The sequence below is a fragment of the Oncorhynchus clarkii genome, chromosome 20 (genome assembly GCF_045791955.1).
Source record: "Oncorhynchus clarkii lewisi isolate Uvic-CL-2024 chromosome 20, UVic_Ocla_1.0, whole genome shotgun sequence".
NCBI lineage: Eukaryota > Metazoa > Chordata > Actinopteri > Salmoniformes > Salmonidae > Oncorhynchus > Oncorhynchus clarkii.
In genome coordinates this window covers 52,216,585-52,236,935 of record NC_092166.1, presented here as the reverse complement: position 1 = coordinate 52,236,935, position 20,351 = coordinate 52,216,585, and the positions used below count along the sequence as shown (strand labels likewise).

General features: G+C 42.8%; 14 non-coding genes across 14 annotated transcripts; all 14 read right to left on the bottom strand.

Moving 5' to 3' along the window:
- Positions 1-97: 97 nt before the first annotated feature.
- trnaf-gaa (transfer RNA phenylalanine (anticodon GAA)) lies at positions 98-170 on the bottom strand. Its single transcript has one exon. It is a non-coding gene; the product is annotated as a tRNA-Phe (tRNA).
- Positions 171-1,195: 1,025 nt separating this feature from the next.
- trnaf-gaa (transfer RNA phenylalanine (anticodon GAA)) lies at positions 1,196-1,268 on the bottom strand. Its single transcript has one exon. It is a non-coding gene; the product is annotated as a tRNA-Phe (tRNA).
- Positions 1,269-1,350: 82 nt separating this feature from the next.
- On the bottom strand, positions 1,351-1,424 carry trnai-aau (transfer RNA isoleucine (anticodon AAU)). Its single transcript has one exon. It is a non-coding gene; the product is annotated as a tRNA-Ile (tRNA).
- A 6,709-nt stretch (positions 1,425-8,133) lies between these two features.
- On the bottom strand, positions 8,134-8,206 carry trnaf-gaa (transfer RNA phenylalanine (anticodon GAA)). The gene has a single exon. It is a non-coding gene; the product is annotated as a tRNA-Phe (tRNA).
- Positions 8,207-8,288: 82 nt separating this feature from the next.
- Positions 8,289-8,362, bottom strand: trnai-aau (transfer RNA isoleucine (anticodon AAU)). The gene has a single exon. It is a non-coding gene; the product is annotated as a tRNA-Ile (tRNA).
- A 2,741-nt stretch (positions 8,363-11,103) lies between these two features.
- trnaf-gaa (transfer RNA phenylalanine (anticodon GAA)) lies at positions 11,104-11,176 on the bottom strand. Its single transcript has one exon. It is a non-coding gene; the product is annotated as a tRNA-Phe (tRNA).
- An 82-nt stretch (positions 11,177-11,258) lies between these two features.
- On the bottom strand, positions 11,259-11,332 carry trnai-aau (transfer RNA isoleucine (anticodon AAU)). The gene has a single exon. It is a non-coding gene; the product is annotated as a tRNA-Ile (tRNA).
- Positions 11,333-12,805: 1,473 nt separating this feature from the next.
- On the bottom strand, positions 12,806-12,878 carry trnaf-gaa (transfer RNA phenylalanine (anticodon GAA)). Its single transcript has one exon. It is a non-coding gene; the product is annotated as a tRNA-Phe (tRNA).
- Positions 12,879-12,960: 82 nt separating this feature from the next.
- Positions 12,961-13,034, bottom strand: trnai-aau (transfer RNA isoleucine (anticodon AAU)). The gene has a single exon. It is a non-coding gene; the product is annotated as a tRNA-Ile (tRNA).
- An 878-nt stretch (positions 13,035-13,912) lies between these two features.
- On the bottom strand, positions 13,913-13,985 carry trnaf-gaa (transfer RNA phenylalanine (anticodon GAA)). The gene has a single exon. It is a non-coding gene; the product is annotated as a tRNA-Phe (tRNA).
- An 82-nt stretch (positions 13,986-14,067) lies between these two features.
- Positions 14,068-14,141, bottom strand: trnai-aau (transfer RNA isoleucine (anticodon AAU)). Its single transcript has one exon. It is a non-coding gene; the product is annotated as a tRNA-Ile (tRNA).
- Positions 14,142-15,174: 1,033 nt separating this feature from the next.
- On the bottom strand, positions 15,175-15,248 carry trnai-aau (transfer RNA isoleucine (anticodon AAU)). The gene has a single exon. It is a non-coding gene; the product is annotated as a tRNA-Ile (tRNA).
- A 1,516-nt stretch (positions 15,249-16,764) lies between these two features.
- trnaf-gaa (transfer RNA phenylalanine (anticodon GAA)) lies at positions 16,765-16,837 on the bottom strand. Its single transcript has one exon. It is a non-coding gene; the product is annotated as a tRNA-Phe (tRNA).
- Positions 16,838-16,919: 82 nt separating this feature from the next.
- Positions 16,920-16,993, bottom strand: trnai-aau (transfer RNA isoleucine (anticodon AAU)). Its single transcript has one exon. It is a non-coding gene; the product is annotated as a tRNA-Ile (tRNA).
- Positions 16,994-20,351: the final 3,358 nt, after the last annotated feature.

The following is a 20,351-nucleotide window of genomic DNA, read 5'->3' as shown; positions in this document are numbered from 1 at the left end:
TACACACCAGTGAGGCCCACAAACAAAGCTGAGGCCCACAAACAAAGCTGTGGATAGTTTCCTTGAAGCCAGAGCATCAAGAAAGAACAAATACAAATGCCGAAACCCGGGATCGAACCAGGGACCTTTAGATCTTCAGTCTAACGCTCTCCCAACTGAGCTATTTCGGCAATTCACTAATTTTATTTCTGTGGCACCCTTGACAATTCACATGCATGTGACTCACAATTTTGACACTCAAAATGTACATCATAGCCAGTACGGGGATCGAACCCATGACCTTGGCATTATTAGCCCCACACTCTAACCAACTGAGCTAACCGACCATTTGCTAATTTGCTCAATTGTTGAAATGCACCGAGCCTCTGCAAGTGCTGGCACGTAAACAAACAAGTCCACCAACAGCATAGCCTGACAAGACTGGACCCTCTAGGTTGCTTCTTGCGAAAATTCCAAACGGCTGGGGAATTAGCTCAAATGCTTTGCATGCGTGAGGTAGTGGGATCGATGCCTGCATTCTCCAAAAGCAAATTCTTTCATGGATCCAAGAAAACTCCAGTTCACACTTCATGCAGCCTTGTCTTACGACAACCTACTGTCATGTAAACAATGACAAGAAACTGTCATGTAACAATGACAAGAAACTCTCATGTAACCCTGATGTCACAATGTCAGATGAAAAAGAAAGACATTATTTACTTTCAGAGAGCAGCGTATCACACACTCTAACCAACTGAGCTAACTGGCCGCTGGCTACAGAGCACAGTTGTTGAGATGCACCGAGCCTCTGCAAGTGCTGGAGCACAAACTAACAAGTCCACCAACAGCATAGCCTGACAAGACTGGACACTCTTGGTTGCTCCTTGTGGCAATTCCAAACAGCTGGGGAATTTGATCAATTGGTATTGTGTTTGCTTAGGTAGTGGGATCGATGCCCGCATTCCCCAAAAACATTTTTTTTTGTGGATCCAAGAAAGCTCCAGTTCACACTTCATGCAGCCTTGTCTTACGACAACCTACTGTCATGTAACAATGACAAGCAACTTTCCTGTAACACTGATGTCAAAATGTCAGATGAAAAAGCAAGAAATTACTTACTTTCAGAGGAGCAGCGTAGTACACACCATTGAGGCCCACAAACAAAGCTGTGGATAGTTTGCTTGAAGCCAGAGCATGAAGAAAGAACAAATACAAATGCCGAAACCCGGGATCGAACCAGGGACCTTTAGATCTTCAGTCTAACGCTCTCCCAACTGAGCTATTTCGGCAATTCACTAATTTGATTTCTTTGGCACCCTTGACAATTCACATGCATGTGACTCACAATTTTGACACTCAAAATGTATATCATAGCCAGTACGGGGATCGAACCCATGACCTTGGCGTTATTAGCACCACACTCTAACCAACTGAGCTAACCGGCCATTTGCTATTTTGCTCAATTGTTGAAATGCACCGAGCCTCTGCAAGTGCTGGCACGTAAACAAACAAGTCCACCAACAGCATAGCCTGACAAGACTGGACCCTTTAGGTTGCTTCTTGAGGAAATTCCAAACGGCTGGGGAATTAGCTCAAATGCTTTGCATGCGTGAGGTAGTGGGATCGATGCCTGCATTCTCCAAAAGCAAATTCTTTCATACATAAGGGAACATTTCGGCATTTCGTGTATGATCAGTGAAAACTGTCCATATTGCAAATGTACGGTCCCTTACTAGACGTCCGAAAACATTTAAAATTTGCGGTCGGCGTCGGGCCGTGCGGTAGGGCCAGACCTACCGGGAAGTCATCAAATGAACTTTGTCGGACATTCGGTTTCCGTTTTATAAAATAAACAAGTTTTGGACCATTTTTCCGCTATCCCGGAAATTCCCACAAGAGGGCATACGGAATCATATGGCAATTTGGCAAAACATCACAAATCACGACGGGGCCTTATCTCGAAAACGGAAAATATTTTGAAGCCGAAACTTGGTGAGCGTAGGTTTGGCATAATGGGCAGTTGGCCCCGAACAAGATGGCGTCTAGGCCTCGACGGTTTTTGAGTTATGGCCGTTTTTCTGGGATTAAAGGTCCAAAATGGAAGTAGAGAAATTATTTTTCCACTTCAGGTCAAAGTCAAGGAGCCTCCGGTGTCAATAAAAAAAGAACCAGCCATTTATCTATCGTCATTTAAGAGAAACGGAACAATGACAACTTGTTGATGGTCACAAATAGGCGTTTTTTTTTTCAACGGTTACAGATCCAGTTGCAGGGTGTTCATACGAATCTTTTTAAAGTGTGCTGCGGAGCTCTGCGAGATTTCTGTGATTTTCTATGATTTTCTGAAATAACACACACATACTAAACCCTCCGTAAATAACTCAGTTCTTAACGTAAAGACTTAAAACTCAGGATTATGTAAAAGCATACCCCAATGAGGATATGTGGTGACTTATAGCTTCCTGTGCCAACCGGAAGTGCCATAATTGGTGTCTCAGGGGCTGTTTCGAAGGGTTAAAAAAGTCTGATCTGTCCAAAACTTCATATATGTGATTAGGCAACCCCCATGAACTGTAAATCAGTCATTTTTCCCCAAAAAAATCTAAGGAAAAAAAAATCACACTAAAACACAACTTGGATGGAGGGACGTATTGGGGTGCGTAGAGACAGACAGTGGCTGCAATAGTTAGCTTTGTTGGAGCTAAAAAAGAACCGTCAGACCTAGAGTTCCGAAACTTTAGAAACCTGTTCTAGACCTCCGGTCGATGGTACGTAGTGAGTTACGTGGCTCTAGACGGTTCTCGGACCGAGAAACAGCCTCGTACATTTGCAATACCTTCAATTCATTTTGACCATTACGAAAATGACGACGTTTAGAAAAGTCTCAGAGACGCAAGGCTAGGTGCATTGAAACCGGCTCGGCCCATAGAGACGGACCCCAACGTTTCTGTCCGATAGCTCGTTCAAGGACCCTGTAGCAAGGTATGGAAAAAAGTGGATTTTCAGCACCAGTTAGGGTTTTTCTCGGACACCAAATGACCTATCGAGCCGAAACTCGGGATTCGGGGTCGCCTCACATACGACTTCACATAATGTCCGAACTGGACCCGCAGCTAGAACGTAACTATGTGTTTTACCTTTTTATTATGTTTAAACTAAAGGCGCTGTGAATTATGGGCCTGCTCTGACATATGTGATAGTTTGCTTCTAAATGAGTAGGAAAAAGTGGGTTTGGTGTCAATTGATATCCGTTTGGTGTCATAATGACATCTAATTGACTGATGGACACTGACTTGCTAGTTGACTTTTGTGCATTTGCAATATGTTTAAACGGAGAGGGACCATCACCAAAATGTCATTCTGAAATCAACACAAAAAATGGCATCACCATAGTCTCCAGACTGTGCCGAGTTCAACGAGACGCCCCGCTTGACCGTAGCTCGTTCTGAGTGCAGCGAACTTGAAAAAAAGAAGGCCCAAAATGAAGCCTGCCCCACAATGTCATTTGATTTTGGGTGGCAGTGAGAGAACCGTTAGGGTGAGAAGCACAATTCGTTCCTGAGGTCCTCCCGATCCGTGCAAGCCTAACCTTGACCGTGTGGCATTAACCCTTAACAGTAAAACAGTGTTTTTTGATCTCACAGATTACAGTGTCATCTCTCTCCATAGGAATACATTGCCTGCACCCCTAATTTCAACCTGAAGTCTATATGGGTTATGAATGCCGTATGAACCTGTCTTCGGTACCAGTCCATCAGGCCACTATGAGGTCTACCTGTGTTGATTCTAAGCTTCCTGGACCAACCGGAAGTGGTTAAAATCACCCTAAAAGTGTTTACCCATACCCTGCCTGCAGTTTGATAGACATAGTGCATTCAACCCTGTGTAAATCAGTCAATTCTTAACGTAAGGACTTAAAACTCAGGATTCTGTAACAGCATACCCCAATGAGGATATGTGTTGATTTATAGCTTCCTGTGCCAACCGGAAGTGCCATAATTGGTGTCTCAGGGGCTGTTTCGAAGGGTTAAAAAAAGTCTGATCTGTCCAAAACTTCATATATGTGATTAGGCAACCCCCATGAACTGCAAATCAGTCATTTTTCCCCAAAAAAATCTAAGGAAAAAAAAATCACACTAAAACACAACTTGGATGGAGGGACGTATTGGGGTGCGTAGAGACAGACAGTGGCTGCAATAGTTAGCTTTGTTGGAGCTAAAAAAGAACCGTCAGACCTAGAGTTCCGAAACTTTAGAAACCTGTTCTAGACCTCCGGTCGATGGTACGTGGTGAGTTACGTGGCTCTAGACGGTTCTCGGACCGAGAAACAGCCTCGTACATTTGCAATACCTTCAATTCATTTTGACCATTACGAAAATGACGACGTTTAGAAAAGTCTCAGAGACGCAAGGCTAGGTGCATTGAAACCGGCTCGGCCCATAGAGACGGACCCCAACGTATCTGTCCGATAGCTCGTTCAAGGACCCTGTAGCAAGGCATGGAAAAAAGTGGATTTTCAGCACCAATTAGGGTTTTTCTCGGACACCAAATGACCTATCGAGCCGAAACTTGGGATTCGGGGTCGCCTCAGCTAGGCCAACACATAACATAAGAAATGGACCCGCAGCTAGAACGTAACTACGTGTTTTATGGTTTTTTTATGGTTTGAACCGAAGGCGTTGTGAATTTTGGGCCAGCTCTGAAGTATGTAATAGTTGGCTACTAAACGAGTTGGAAAAAGTGGGTTTGGTGTCAGTTTGTATCAGTTTGGTGTCAGAATGATATCTAATTGACTGATGGACTCTTGTCCACTTGACTCTTGTACATTTGCAATATGTTTAAACAGTGAGGTACCATCACCAAAAGCGACATTCTGAAATTAACCCTAACGAGCGATTGAGATGAACCAGAATCACTGCAAAGCCATCCCGAGTTCATCGGGCCAGTCAATTTCACATTCCTGCAGGATTTTTATAGCATGACCAATTGGTGATGGTACCTGCCCATTAAAACATATTGCAAATGCACAGTGACTTTGAAAAAGTAAGGAAACATAAACACATTTTTTTTATTTTTGGGTGACCAGTTGCACGTGCATTTGCAATATGATTCTATAGTGAAAAAACATCACCAAATACGACATTCTGAAATCTACCCTAACGAGCGATTGAGATGAACCAGAATCACTGCAAAGCCATCCCGAGTTCATCGGTCCAGTCAATTTCACATTCCTGCAGGATTTTTATAGCATGACCAATTCGTGATGGTACCTGCCCATTAAAACATATTGCAAATGCACAGTGACTTCGAAAAAGTAAGGAAACATAAACAAAATTTTTTTATTTTTGGGTGACCAGTTGCACGCGCATTTGCAATATGATTCTATAGTGAAAAAACATCACCAAATGCGACATTCTGAAATCAACACCAAACGAGCGATTGAGATGACCCAGAATCACTGAAAAGCCATCCCGAGTTCATCGGGCCAGTCAATTTCACATTCCTGCAGGATTTTTATAGCATGACCAATTCGTGATGGTACCTGCCCATTAAAACATATTGCAAATGCACAGTGACTTTGAAAAAGGAAGGAAACATAAACTATTTATTTTTATTTTTGGGTGACCAGTTGCACGTGCATTTGCAATATGATTCTATAGTGAAAAAACATCACCAAATGCGACGTTCTGAAATCAACCCAAACGAGCGATTGAGATGACCCAGAATCACTGCAAAGCCATCCCGAGTTCATCGGGCCAGTCAATTTCACATTCCTGCAGGATTTTTATAGCATGACCAATTCGTGATGGTACCTGCCCATTGAAACATATTGCAAATGCACAGTGACTTTGAAAAAGTAAGGAAACATAAACAAAAAAAATATATATATATTTTTTTTGGGGTGACCAGTTGCACGTGCATTTGCAATATGATTCTATAGTGAAAAAACATCACCAAAAGCGACATTCTGAAATCAACCCAAACGAGCGATTGAGATGACCCAGAATCACTGCAAAGCCATCCCGAGTTCATCCGGCCAGTCAATTTCACATTCCTGCAGGATTTTTATAGCATGACAAATTCGTGATGGTACCTGCCCATTAAAACATATTGCAAATGCACAGTGACTTTGAAAAAGTAAGGAAACATAAACAAATGGACATAATGAAATCATCATTTTTTTTTCCGGTTACCAGTTGCACTCGCATTTGCAATATGATTCTATAGTGAAAAAACATCACCAAATGGACATGATGAAATCAACACAACGAGTGATGGAAATGAACAACTATCACTGCCCGGCCGTCCCGAGTTCATCAGTTCAGTCAATGTTGGCCCCCCAAAAAATTGACTTTTGACTTTGACTTTTGACTTCCTATGAAATCATATTGCAAATGGACAAATCATATTCCTTATGCACAAGTAAAAAAAATAAAATTATGATAAAACATTTTACAAAAGTATATTCATACACTTCTTACACATGATTAATTGTCTTAAAATCGAAACAATTTCGAAAAACGGTCCAGAAAGCACTTTTTTTAGTTTTTAAAGTTTAAAAAAAAAATCACATTTTCGACTTTTGACATCCTATTAAATCATATTGCAAATGGACAAAACATATGCCTTCTGCACAAGTAAAAAATAAAAAAAAAATGATGATAATAAAATACGAATAAAGTATGTTGATACAGTTCTTATACGTGTGTAATTGACACAAAATTCGAAAGAATTTTGAAAAACGGTCCAGAAAGCACTTTTTTAAGGGTGTGTGAAGTTTTTTATAAAATTTTGACATTTTTGACTTTTGACTTTTGACTTCCTATGAAATCATATTCCAAATGGAGAAAACATATGCCTTATGCACAAGTAAAAAAAAAAAAAAAAAAATGATAATAAAGTATGACTAAAGTATGTTGATACAGTTCTTATACGTGTGTAATTGACACAAAATTCGAAAGAATTTTGAAAAACGGTCCAGAAAGCACTTTTTTAAGGATGTGTGAAGTTTTTTACCAAATTTTGACATTTTTGACTTTTGACTTTTGACTTCCTATGAAATCATATTGCAAATGGACAAAACATATGCCTTATGCGCATGTAATTAAAAAAAAAAAATGTGATATCAAAATTGGACAAAAGTATATTCATACAGTTCTTACACATGTGTAATTGACAAAAATAGCGAAAGAATTTCGAAAAACGGCCCAGAAAGCACTTTTTTAAGGGGTGATAAGTTTTGGAAAAAAAAATCATTTTTTCAAAATTTTGCTTCTGGATGTTGACTTGGGTTGCATTTCCAATATGAAAAACCCCGGTGGAGCGCACTCGCCCCCTGTTGGATTTTTGAGGTGTTACAATTGGCAATTGCCATATGGCATTTGCCATATACTTTGCACGAATAAACGCCTATTGGACATCATGTATATGGTTTGTCCAATGCCAATATCTTGCCATTCATTTTTGTCCAATTCAGGGGGGTATTCCCTTACATGGATCCAAGAAAACTCCAGTTCACACTTCATGCAGCCTTGTCTTACGACAACCTACTGTCATGTAAACAATGACAAGAAACTATCATGTAACAATGACAAGAAACTCTCATGTAACCCTGATGTCACAATGTCAGATGAAAAAGAAAGACATTACTTACTTTCAGAGAGCAGCGTATCACACACTCTAACCAACTGAGCTAACCGGCCGCTGGCTACAGAGCACAGTTGTTGAGATGCACCGAGCCTCTGCAAGTGCTGGAGCACAAACTAACAAGTCCACCAACAGCATAGCCTGACAAGACTGGACACTCTTGGTTGCTCCTTGTGGCAATTCCAAACAGCTGGGGAATTTGATCAATTGGTATTGTGTTTGCTTAGCATGCTATAGGTAGTGGGATCGATGCCCGCATTCCCCAAAAACATTTTTTTTTGTGGATCCAAGAAAGCTCCAGTTCACACTTCATGCAGCCTTGTCTTACGACAACCTACTGTCATGTAACAATGACAAGCAACTTTCCTGTAACACTGATGTCAAAATGTCAGATGAAAAAGCAAGAAATTACATACTTTCAGAGGAGCAGCGTAGTACACACCATTGAGGCCCACAAACAAAGCTGTGGATAGCTTCCTTGAAGCCAGAGCATGAAGAAAGAACAAATGCCGAAACCCGGTATCGAACCAGGGACCTTTAGATCTTCAGTCTAACGCTCTCCCAACTGAGCTATTTCGGCAATTCACTAATTTTATTTCTGTGGCACCCTTGACAATTCACATGCATGTGACTCACAATTTTGACACTCATAATGTACATCATAGCCAGTACGGGGATCAAACCCATGACCTTGGCGTTATTAGCACCACACTCTAACCAACTGAGCTAACCGGCCATTTGCTATTTTGCTCATTTGTTGAAATGCACCGAGCCTCTGCAAGTGCTGGCACGAAAACAAACAAGTCCACCAACAGCATAGCCTGACAAGACTGGACCCTTTAGGTTGCTTCTTGCAGAAATTCCAAACGGCTGGGGAATTAGCTCAAAAGCTTTGCATGCGTGAGGTAGTGGGATCGATGCCTGCATTCTCCAAAAGCATATTCTTTCATGGATCCAAGAAAACTCCAGTTCACACTTCATGCAGCCTTGTCTTACGACAACCTACTGTCATGTAAACAATGACAAGAAACTGTCATGTAACAATGACAAGAAACTCTCATGTAACACTGATGTCACAATGTCAGATGAAAAAGAAAGACATTAGAGAGAAAATAGCGGGCCTCAATGGCGGGCCTTCATGCAGCCTTGTCTTACGACAACCTACTGTCATGTAAACAATGACAAGAAACTGTCATTTAACAATGACAAGAAACTCTCATGTAACCCTGATGTCACAATGTCAGATGAAAAAGAAAGACATTACTTACTTTCAGAGAGCAGCGTATCACACACTCTAACCAACTGAGCTAACCGGCCGCTGGCTACAGAGCACAGTTGTTGAGATGCACCGAGCCTCTCCAAGTGCTGGAGCACAAACTAACAAGTCCACCAACAGCATAGCCTGACAAGACTGGACACTCTTGGTTGCTCCTTGTGGCAATTCCAAACAGCTGGGGAATTTGATCAATTGGTATTGTGTTTGCTTAGCATGCTATAGGTAGTGGGATTGATGCCCGCATTCCCCAAAAACATTTTTTTTTGTGGATCCAAGAAAGCTCCAGTTCACACTTCATGCAGCCTTGTCTTACGACAACCTACTGTCATGTAACAATGACAAGCAACTTTCCTGTAACACTGATGTCAAAATGTCAGATGAAAAAGCAAGAAATTACTAACTTTCAGAGGAGAAGCGTAGTACACACCATTGAGGCCCACAAACAAAGCTGTGGATAGTTTCCTTGAAGCCAGAGCATGAAGAAAGAACAAATACAAATGCCGAAAACCGGGATCGAACCAGGGACCTTTAGATCTTCAGTCTAACGCTCTCCCAACAGAGCTATTTCGGCAATTCACTAATTTGATTTCTGTGGCACCCTTGACAATTCACATGCATGTGACTCACAATTTTGACACTCAAAATGTATATCATAGCCAGTACGGGGATCGAACCCAAGACCTTGGCGTTATTAGCACCACACTCTAACCAACTGAGCTAACCGACCATCTGATATTTTGCTCAATTGTTGAAATGCACCGAGCCTCTGCAAGTGCTGGCACGTAAACAAACAAGTCCACCAACAGCATAGCCTGACAAGACTGGACCCTTTAGGTTGCTTCTTGCGGAAATTCCAAACGGCTGGGGAATTAGCTCAAATGCTTTACATGCGTGAGGTAGTGGGATTGATGCCTGCATTCTCCAAAAGCATATTCTTTCATGGATCCAAGAAAAAACTCCAGTTCACACTTCATGCAGCCTTGTCTTACGACAACCTACTGTCATGTAAACAATGACAAGAAACTGTCATGTAACAATGACAAGAAACTCTCATGTAACACTGATGTCACAATGTCAGATGAAAAAGAAAGACATTAGAGAGAAAATAGCGGGCCTCAATGGCGGGCCTTCATGCAGCCTTGTCTTACAACAACCTACTGTCATGTAAACAATGACAAGAAACTGTCATGTAACAATGACAAGAAACTCTCATGTAACCCTGATGTCACAATGTCAGATGAAAAAGAAAGACATTACTTACTTTCAGAGAGCAGCGTATCACACACTCTAACCAACTGAGCTAACCGTCCGCTGGCTACAGAGCACAGTTGTTGAGATGCACCGAGCCTCTGCAAGTGCTGGAGCACAAACTAACAAGTCCACCAACAGCATAGCCTGACAAGACTGGACACACTTGGTTGCTCCTTGTGGCAATTCCAAACAGCTGGGGAATTTGATCAAATGGTATTGTGTTTGCTTAGCATGCTATAGGTAGTGGGATCGATGCCCGCATTCCCCAAAAACATGTTTTTTTGTGGATCCAAGGAAGCTCCAGTTCACACTTCATGCAGCCTTGTCTTACGACAACCTACTGTCATGTAAACAATGACAAGAAACTGTCATGTAACAATGACAAGAAACTCTCATGTAACCCTGATGTCACAATGTCAGATGAAAAAGAAAGACATTACTTACTTTCAGAGAGCAGCGTATCACACACTCTAACCAACTGAGCTAACCGGCCGCTGGCTACAGAGCACAGTTGTTGAGATGCACCGAGCCTCTGCAAGTGCTGGAGCACAAACTAACAAGTCCACCAACAGCATAGCCTGACAAGACTGGACACTCTTGGTTGCTCCTTGTGGCAATTCCAAACAGCTGGGGAATTTGATCAATTGGTATTGTGTTTGCTTAGCATGCTATAGGTAGTGGGATCGATGCCCGCATTCCACAAAAACATTTTTTTTTGTGGATCCAAGAAAGCTCCAGTTCACACTTCATGCAGCCTTGTCTTACGACAACCTACTGTCATGTAACAATGACAAGCAACTTTCCTGTAACACTGATGTCAAAATGTCAGATGAAAAAGCAAGAAATTACTTACTTTCAGAGGAGCAGCGTAGTACACACCATTGAGGCCCACAAAGAAAGCTGTGGATCGTTTCCTTGAAGCCAGAGCATGAAGAAAGAACAAATACAAATGCCGAAACCCAGGATCGAACCAGGGACCTTTAGATCTTCAGTCTAACGCTCTCCCAACTGAGCTATTTCGGCAATTCACTAAATGTATTTCTGTGGCACCCTTGACAATTCACATGCATGTGACTCACAATTTTGACACTCAAAATGTATATCATAGCCAGTACGGGGATCGAACCCATGACCTTGGCGTTATTAGCACCACACTCTAACCAATTGAGCTAACCGGCCATTTGCTATTTTACTCAATTGTTGAAATGCACCGAGCCTCTGCAAGTGCTGGCAAGTAAACAAACAAGTCCACCAACAGCATAGCCTGACAAGACTGGACCCTCTAGGTTGCTTCTTGCGGAAATTCCAAACGTCTGGGGAATTAGCTCAAATGCTTTGCATGCGTGAGGTAGTGGGATCGATGCCTGCATTCTCCAAAAGCATATTCTTTCATGGATCCAAGAAAAAACTCCAGTTCACACTTCATGCAGCCTTGTCTTACGACAACCTACTGTCATGTAAACAATGACAAGAAACTGCCATGTAACAATGACAAGAAACTCTCATGTAACACTGATGTCACAATGTCAGATGAAAAAGAAAGACATTAGAGAGAAAATAGCGGGCCTCAATGGCGGGCCTTCATGCAGCCTTGTCTTACAACAACCTACTGTCATGTAAACAATGACAAGAAACTGTCATGTAACAATGACAAGAAACTCTCATGTAACCCTGATGTCACAATGTCAGATGAAAAAGAAAGACATTACTTACTTTCAGAGAGCAGCGTATCACACACTCTAACCAACTGAGCTAACCGTCCGCTGGCTACAGAGCACAGTTGTTGAGATGCACCGAGCCTCTGCAAGTGCTGGAGCACAAACTAACAAGTCCACCAACAGCATAGCCTGACAAGACTGGACACACTTGGTTGCTCCTTGTGGCAATTCCAAACAGCTGGGGAATTTGATCAAATGGTATTGTGTTTGCTTAGCATGCTATAGGTAGTGGGATCGATGCCCGCATTCCCCAAAAACATTTTTTTTTGTGGATCCAAGAAAGCTCCAGTTCACACTTCATGCAGCCTTGTCTTACGACAACCTACTGTCATGTAAACAATGACAAGAAACTGTCATGTAACAATGACAAGAAACTCTCATGTAACCCTGATGTCACAATGTCAGATGAAAAAGAAAGACATTACTTACTTTCAGAGAGCAGCGTATCACACACTCTAACCAACTGAGCTAACCGGCCGCTGGCTACAGAGCACAGTTGTTGAGATGCACCGAGCCTCTGCAAGTGCTGGAGCACAAACTAACAAGTCCACCAACAGCATAGCCTGACAAGACTGGACACTCTTGGTTGCTCCTTGTGGCAATTCCAAACAGCTGGGAATTTGATCAATTGGTATTGTGTTTGCTTAGCATGCTATAGGTAGTGGGATCGATGCCCGCATTCCCCAAAAACATTTTTTTTTGTCGATCCAAGAAAGCTCCAGTTCACACTTCATGCAGCCTTGTCTTACGACAACCTACTGTCATGTAACAATGACAAGCAACTTTCCTGTAACACTGATGTCAAAATGTCAGATGAAAAAGCAAGAAATTACTTACTTTCAGAGGAGCAGTGTAGCACACACCATTGAGGCCCACAAACAAAGCTGTGGATAGTTTCCTTGAAGCCAGAGCATGAAGAAAGAACAAATACAAATGCCGAAACCCGGGATCGAACCAGGGACCTTTAGATCTTCAGTCTAACGCTCTCCCAACTGAGCTATTTCGGCAATTCATTGAATGTATTTCTGTGGCACCCTTGACAATTCACATGCATGTGACTCACAATTTTGACACTCAAAATGTATATCATAGCCAGTACGGGGATCGAACCCATGACCTTGGCGTTATTAGCACCACACTCTTACCAACTGAGCTAACCGGCCATTTTCTATTTTACTCAATTGTTGAAATGCACCGAGCCTCTGCAAGTGCTGGCACGTAAACAAACAAGTCCACCAACAGCATAGCCTGACAAGACTGGACCCTCTAGGTTGCTTCTTGCGGAAATTCCAAACGGCTGGGGAATTAGCTCAAATGCTTTGCATGCGTGAGGTAGTGGGATCGATGCCTGCATTCTCCAAAAGCATATTCTTTCATGGATCCAAGAAAACTCCAGTTCACACTTCATGCAGCCTTGTCTTACGACAACCTACTGTCATGTAAACAATGACAAGAAACTGTCATGTAACAATGACAAGAAACTCTCATGTAACACTGATGTCACAATGTCAGATGAAAAAGAAAGACATTACTTACTTTCAGAGAGCAGCGTATCACACACTCTAACCAACTGAGCTAACCGGCCGCTGGCTACAGAGCACAGTTGTTGAGATGCACCGAGCCTCTGCAAGTGCTGGAGCACAAACTAACAAGTCCACCAACAGCATAGCCTGACAAGACTGGACACTCTTGGTTGCTCCTTGTGGCAATTCCAAACAGCTGGGAATTTGATCAATTGGTATTGTGTTTGCTTAGCATGCTATAGGTAGTGGGATCGATGCCCGCATTCCCCAAAAACATTTTTTTTTGTCGATCCAAGAAAGCTCCAGTTCACACTTCATGCAGCCTTGTCTTACGACAACCTACTGTCATGTAACAATGACAAGCAACTTTCCTGTAACACTGATGTCAAAATGTCAGATGAAAAAGCAAGAAATTACTTACTTTCAGAGGAGCAGTGTAGCACACACCATTGAGGCCCACAAACAAAGCTGTGGATAGTTTCCTTGAAGCCAGAGCATGAAGAAAGAACAAATACAAATGCCGAAACCCGGGATCGAACCAGGGACCTTTAGATCTTCAGTCTAACGCTCTCCCAACTGAGCTATTTCGGCAATTCATTAAATGTATTTCTGTGGCACCCTTGACAATTCACATGCATGTGACTCACAATTTTGACACTCAAAATGTATATCATAGCCAGTACGGGGATCGAACCCATGACCTTGGCGTTATTAGCACCACACTCTTACCAACTGAGCTAACCGGCCATTTTCTATTTTACTCAATTGTTGAAATGCACCGAGCCTCTGCAAGTGCTGGCACGTAAACAAACAAGTCCACCAACAGCATAGCCTGACAAGACTGGACCCTCTAGGTTGCTTCTTGCGGAAATTCCAAACGGCTGGGGAATTAGCTCAAATGCTTTGCATGCGTGAGGTAGTGGGATCGATGCCTGCATTCTCCAAAAGCATATTCTTTCATGGATCCAAGAAAACTCCAGTTCACACTTCATGCAGCCTTGTCTTACGACAACCTACTGTCATGTAAACAATGACAAGAAACTGTCATGTAACAATGACAAGAAACTCTCATGTAACACTGATGTCACAATGTCAGATGAAAAAGAAAGACATTACTTACTTTCAGAGAGCAGCGTATCACACACTCTAACCAACTGAGCTAACCGGCCGCTGGCTACAGAGCACAGTTGTTGAGATGCACCGAGCCTCTGCAAGTGCTGGAGCACAAACTAACAAGTCCACCAACAGCATAGCCTGACAAGACTGGACACTCTTGGTTGCTCCTTGTGGCAATTCCAAACAGCTGGGAATTTGATCAATTGGTATTGTGTTTGCTTAGCATGCTATAGGTAGTGGGATCGATGCCCGCATTCCCCAAAAACATTTTTTTTTGTCGATCCAAGAAAGCTCCATTTCACACTTCATGCAGCCTTGTCTTACGACAACCTACTGTCATGTAACAATGACAAGCACCTCCCTGTAACACTGATGTCAAAATGTCAGATGAAAAAGCAAGAAATTACTTACTTTCAGAGGAGCAGCGTAGCACACACCATTGAGGCCCACAAACAAAGCTGTGGATAGTTTCCTTGAAGCCAGAGCATGAAGAAAGAACAAATACAAATTCCGAAGCCCGGGATCGAACCAGGGACCTTTAGATCTTCGGGTCTAACGCTCTCCCAAATGAGCTATTTCGGCAATTCACTAAATGTATTTCTGTGGCACCCTTGACAATTCACATGCATGTGACTCACAATTTTGACACTCAAAATGTACATCATAGCCAGTACGGGGATCGAACCCATGACCTTGGCGTTATTAGCACCACACTCTAACCAACTGAGCTAACCGGCCATTTGCTAGTTTGATCAATTGTTGAAATGCACCGAGCTTCTGCAAGTGCTGGCACGTAAACAAACAAGTCCACCAACAGCATAGCCTGACAAGACTGGACCCTCTAGGTTGCTTCTTGTGGAAATTCCAAACGGCTGGGGAATTAGCTCAAATGCTTAGCATGCTATAGGTAGTGGGATCAATGCCCACATTCCCCAAAAACATTTTTTTTTGTGGATCCAAGAAAGCTCCAGTTCACACTTCATGCAGCCTTGTCTTACGACAACCTACTGTCATGTAACAATGACAAGCAACTTTCCTGTAACACTGATGTCAAAATGTCAGATGAAAAAGCAAGAAATTACTTACTTTCAGAGGAGCAGCGTAGCACACACCATTGAGGCCCACAAACAAAGCTGTGGATAGTTTCCTTGAAGCCAGAGCATGAAGAAAGAACAAATACAAATGCCAAAACCCGGGATCGAACCAGGGACCTTTAGATCTTCAGTCTAATGCTCTCCCAACTCAGCTATTTCGGAAATTCACTAAATGTATTTCTGTGGCACCCTTGACAATTCACATGCATGTGCCTCACAATTTTGACACTCAAAATGTACATCATAACCAGTACAGGGATCGAACCCATGACCTTGGCGTTATTAGCATCACACTCTAACCAACTGAGCAAACCGGCAATTTGGTATTTTGCTCAATTGTGGAAATGCACCGAGCCTCTGCAAGTGCTGGCACGTAAACAAACAAGTCCACCAACAGCATAGCCTGACAAGACTGGACCCTCTAGGTTGCTTCTTGCGGAAATTCCAAACGGCTGGGGAATTAGCTCAAATGCTTAGCATGCGTGAGGTACTGGGATCGATGCCTGCATTCTCCACAAGCAAATTCTTTCATGGATCCAAGAAAACTCCAGTTCACACTTCATGCAGCCTTGTCTTACGACAACCTACTGTCATGTAACAATGATAAGAAACTCTCATGTAACTCTGATGTCACAATGTCAGATGAAAAAGAAAGACATTACTTACTTTCAGAGAGCAGCGTATCACACACCCTAACCAACTGAGCTAACCGGCCGCTGGCTACAGAGCACAGTTGTTGAGATGCACAGAGCCTCTGCAAGTGCTGGAGCACAAACTAACAAGTCCACCAACAGCATAGCCTGACAAGACTGGACACTCTTGGTTGCTCCTTGTGGCAATTCCAAACAGCTGGGGAATTTGATCAATTGGTATTGTGTTTGCTTAGCATGGTAGTGGGATCGATGCCCGCATTCCCCAAAAACATTTTTTTTTGTGGATCCAAGAAAGCTCCAGTTCACACTTCATGCAGCCTTGTCTTACGACAACCTACTGTCATGTAACAATGACAAGCAACTTTCCTGTAACACTGATGTCAAAATGTCAGATGAAAAAGCAAGAAATTACTTACTTTCAGAGGAGCAGCGTAGTACACACCATTGAGGCCCACAAACAAAGCTGTGGATAGCTTCCTTGAAGCCAGAGCATGAAGAAAGAACAAATGCCGAAACCCGGTATCGAACCAGGGACCTTTAGATCTTCAGTCTAACGCTCTCCCAACTGAGCTATTTCGGCAATTCACTAATTTTATTTCTGTGGCACCCTTGACAATTCACATGCATGTGACTCACAATTTTGACACTCATAATGTACATCATAGCCAGTACGGGGATCAAACCCATGACCTTGGCGTTATTAGCACCACACTCTAACCAACTGAGCTAACCGGCCATTTGCTATTTTGCTCAATTGTTGAAATGCACCGAGCCTCTGCAAGTGCTGGCACGTAAACAAACAAGTCCACCAACAGCATAGCCTGACAAGACTGGACCCTTTAGGTTGCTTCTTGCGGAAATTCCAAACGGCTGGGGAATTAGCTCAAATGCTTTGCATGCGTGAGGTAGTGGGATCGATGCCTGCATTCTCCAAAAGCAAATTCTTTCATACATAAGGGAACATTTCGGCATTTCGTGTATGATCAGTGAAAAAGTCCATATTGCAAATGTACGGTCCCTTACTAGACGTCCGAAAACATTTGTAAAATTTGCGGTCGGCGTCGGGCTGTGCGGTAGGGCCAGACCTACCGGGAAGTCATCAAATGAACTTTGTCGGACATTCGGTTTCCGTTTTATAAAATAAACAAGTTTTGGACCATTTTTCCGCTATCCCGGAAATTCCCACAAGAGGGCATACGGAATCATATGGCAATTTGGCAAAACATCACAAATCACGACGGGGCCTTATCTCGAAAACGGAAAATATTTTGAAGCCGAAACTTGGTGAGCGTAGGTTTGGCATAATGGGCAGTTGGCCCCGAACAAGATGGCGTCTAGGCCTCGACGGTTTTTGAGTTATGGCCGTTTTTCTGGGATTAAAGGTCCAAAATGGAAGTAGAGAAATTATTTTTCCACTTCAGGTCAAAGTCAAGGAGCCTCCGGTGTCAATAAAAAAAGAACCAGCCATTTATCTATCGTCATTTAAGAGAAACGGAACAATGACAACTTGTTGATGGTCACAAATAGGCGTTTTTTTTTTTCAACGGTTACAGATCCAGTTGCAGGGTGTTCATACGAATCTTTTTAAAGTGTGCTGCGGAGCTCTGCGAGATTTCTGTGATTTTCTATGATTTTCTGAAATAACACACACACACTAAACCCTCCGTAAATAACTCAGTTCTTAACGTAAAGACTTAAAACTCAGGATTATGTAAAAGCATACCCCAATGAGGATATGTGGTGACTTATAGCTTCCTGTGCCAACCGGAAGTGCCATAATTGGTGTCTCAGGGGCTGTTTCGAAGGGTTAAAAAAGTCTGATCTGTCCAAAACTTCATATATGTGATTAGGCAACCCCCATGAACTGTAAATCAGTCATTTTTCCCCAAAAAAATCTAAGGAAAAAAAAATCACACTAAAACACAACTTGGATGGAGGGACGTATTGGGGTGCGTAGAGACAGACAGTGGCTGCAATAGTTAGATTTGTTGGAGCTAAAAAAGAACCGTCAGACCTAGAGTTCCGAAACTTTAGAAACCTGTTCTAGACCTCCGGTCGATGGTACGTAGTGAGTTACGTGGCTCTAGACGGTTCTCGGACCGAGAAACAGCCTCGTACATTTGTAATACCTTCAATTCATTTTGACCATTACGAAAATGACGACGTTTAGAAAAGTCTCAGAGACGCAAGGCTAGGTGCATTGAAACCGGCTCGGCCCATAGAGACGGACCCCAACGTTTCTGTCCGATAGCTCGTTCAAGGACCCTGTAGCAAGGTATGGAAAAAAGTGGATTTTCAGCACCAGTTAGGGTTTTTCTCGGACACCAAATGACCTATCGAGCCGAAACTCGGGATTCGGGGTCGCCTCACATAGGACTTCACATAATGTCCGAACTGGACCCGCAGCTAGAACGTAACTATGTGTTTTACCTTTTTATTATGTTTTAAACTAAAGGCGCTGTGAATTATGGGCCTGCTCTGACATATGTGATAGTTGGCTTCTAAATGAGTAGGAAAAAGTGGGTTTGGTGTCAATTGATATCCGTTTGGTGTCATAATGACATCTAATTGACTGATGGACACTGACTTGCTAGTTGACTTTTGTGCATTTGCAATATGTTTAAACGGAGAGGGACCATCACCAAAATGTCATTCTGAAATCAACACAAAAAATGGCATCACCATAGTCTCCAGACTGTGCCGAGTTCAACGAGACGCCCCGCTTGACCGTAGCTCGTTCTGAGTGCAGCGAACTTGAAAAAAAGAAGGCCCAAAATGAAGCCTGCCCCACAATGTCATTTGATTTTGGGTGGCAGTGAGAGAACCGTTAGGGTGAGAAGCACAATTCGTTCCTGAGGTCCTCCCGATCCGTGCAAGCCTAACCTTGACCGTGTGGCATTAACCCTTCACAGTAAAAAGAAGGTGTTTACTTGAAACAGCTTGCTTTGACTTCTCTCCCCATAGGAATACATTGCCTGCACCTCTAAATTCAACCTGAAGCCTATGTGGGTTATGAATGCCTTATGAACCTGTCTTCTAAGACAGTCCATCAGGCCACTATGAGGTCTACCTGTGTCGAATCTAAGCTTCCTGGAGCAACCGGAAGTGGTTAAAATCACCCTAAAAGTGTATACCCATACACTGCCTGCAGTTTGATAGACATAGTGCATTCAACCCTGTGTAGATCAGTCAATTCTTAACGTAAAGACTTAAAACTCAGGATTCTGTAAGTGGCTATGTCAACCAAGATATGTGTTAACTTATAGCTTCCTGTGCCAACCGGAAGTGCCATAATTGGTGTCTCAGGGGCTGTTTCGAGGGGTTAAAAAAGTCTGATCTCTCCAAAATGTCATATGTGTGACTAGATAACCCTTCTGAACTGTAAATCAGTAATTTCTCCCAACAGATGTCAAAGAAAACCTCCCTCACACACACACAGGAAGGATGGAGTGATAAAGTGCGGTGCTTAAAGACACAGAGAGCAGGAAATGGCATTACCATAATCCCTAGGCCGTGCCGAGTTCAACGAGATATCCCTCTTGACCGTAGCTCGCTCGGTCTAGGCGCAGCGACCATTAGAAAGTAGGCCCAAAATGTAGCCTGCCCCACAATGTCATTTGATTTTGGGTGAGAGTGAGAGAACCGTTAGGGTGAGAAGACAAATTCCACCACAGGAATGTTCCTAAGGTCCTCTTGATCCGTGCAAGCCTAACCTTGACCGTGTGGCATTAACCCTTAACAGTAAAACAGTGTTTTTTGATCTCACAGATTACAGTGTAATCTCTCCCCATAGGAATACATTGCCTGCACCCCTAATTTCAACCTGAAGTCTATATGGGTTATGAATGCCGTATGAACCTGTCTTCGGTACTAGTCCATCAGGCCACTATGAGGTCTACCTGTGTTGATTCTAAGCTTCCTGGACCAACCGGAAGTGGTTAAAATCACCCTAAAAGTGTTTACCCATACCCTGTCTGCAGTTTGATAGACATAGTGCATTCAACCCTGTGTAAATCAGTCAATTCTTAACGTAAGAACTTAAAACTCAGGATTCTGTAACAGCATACCCCAATGAGGATATGTGTTGATTTATA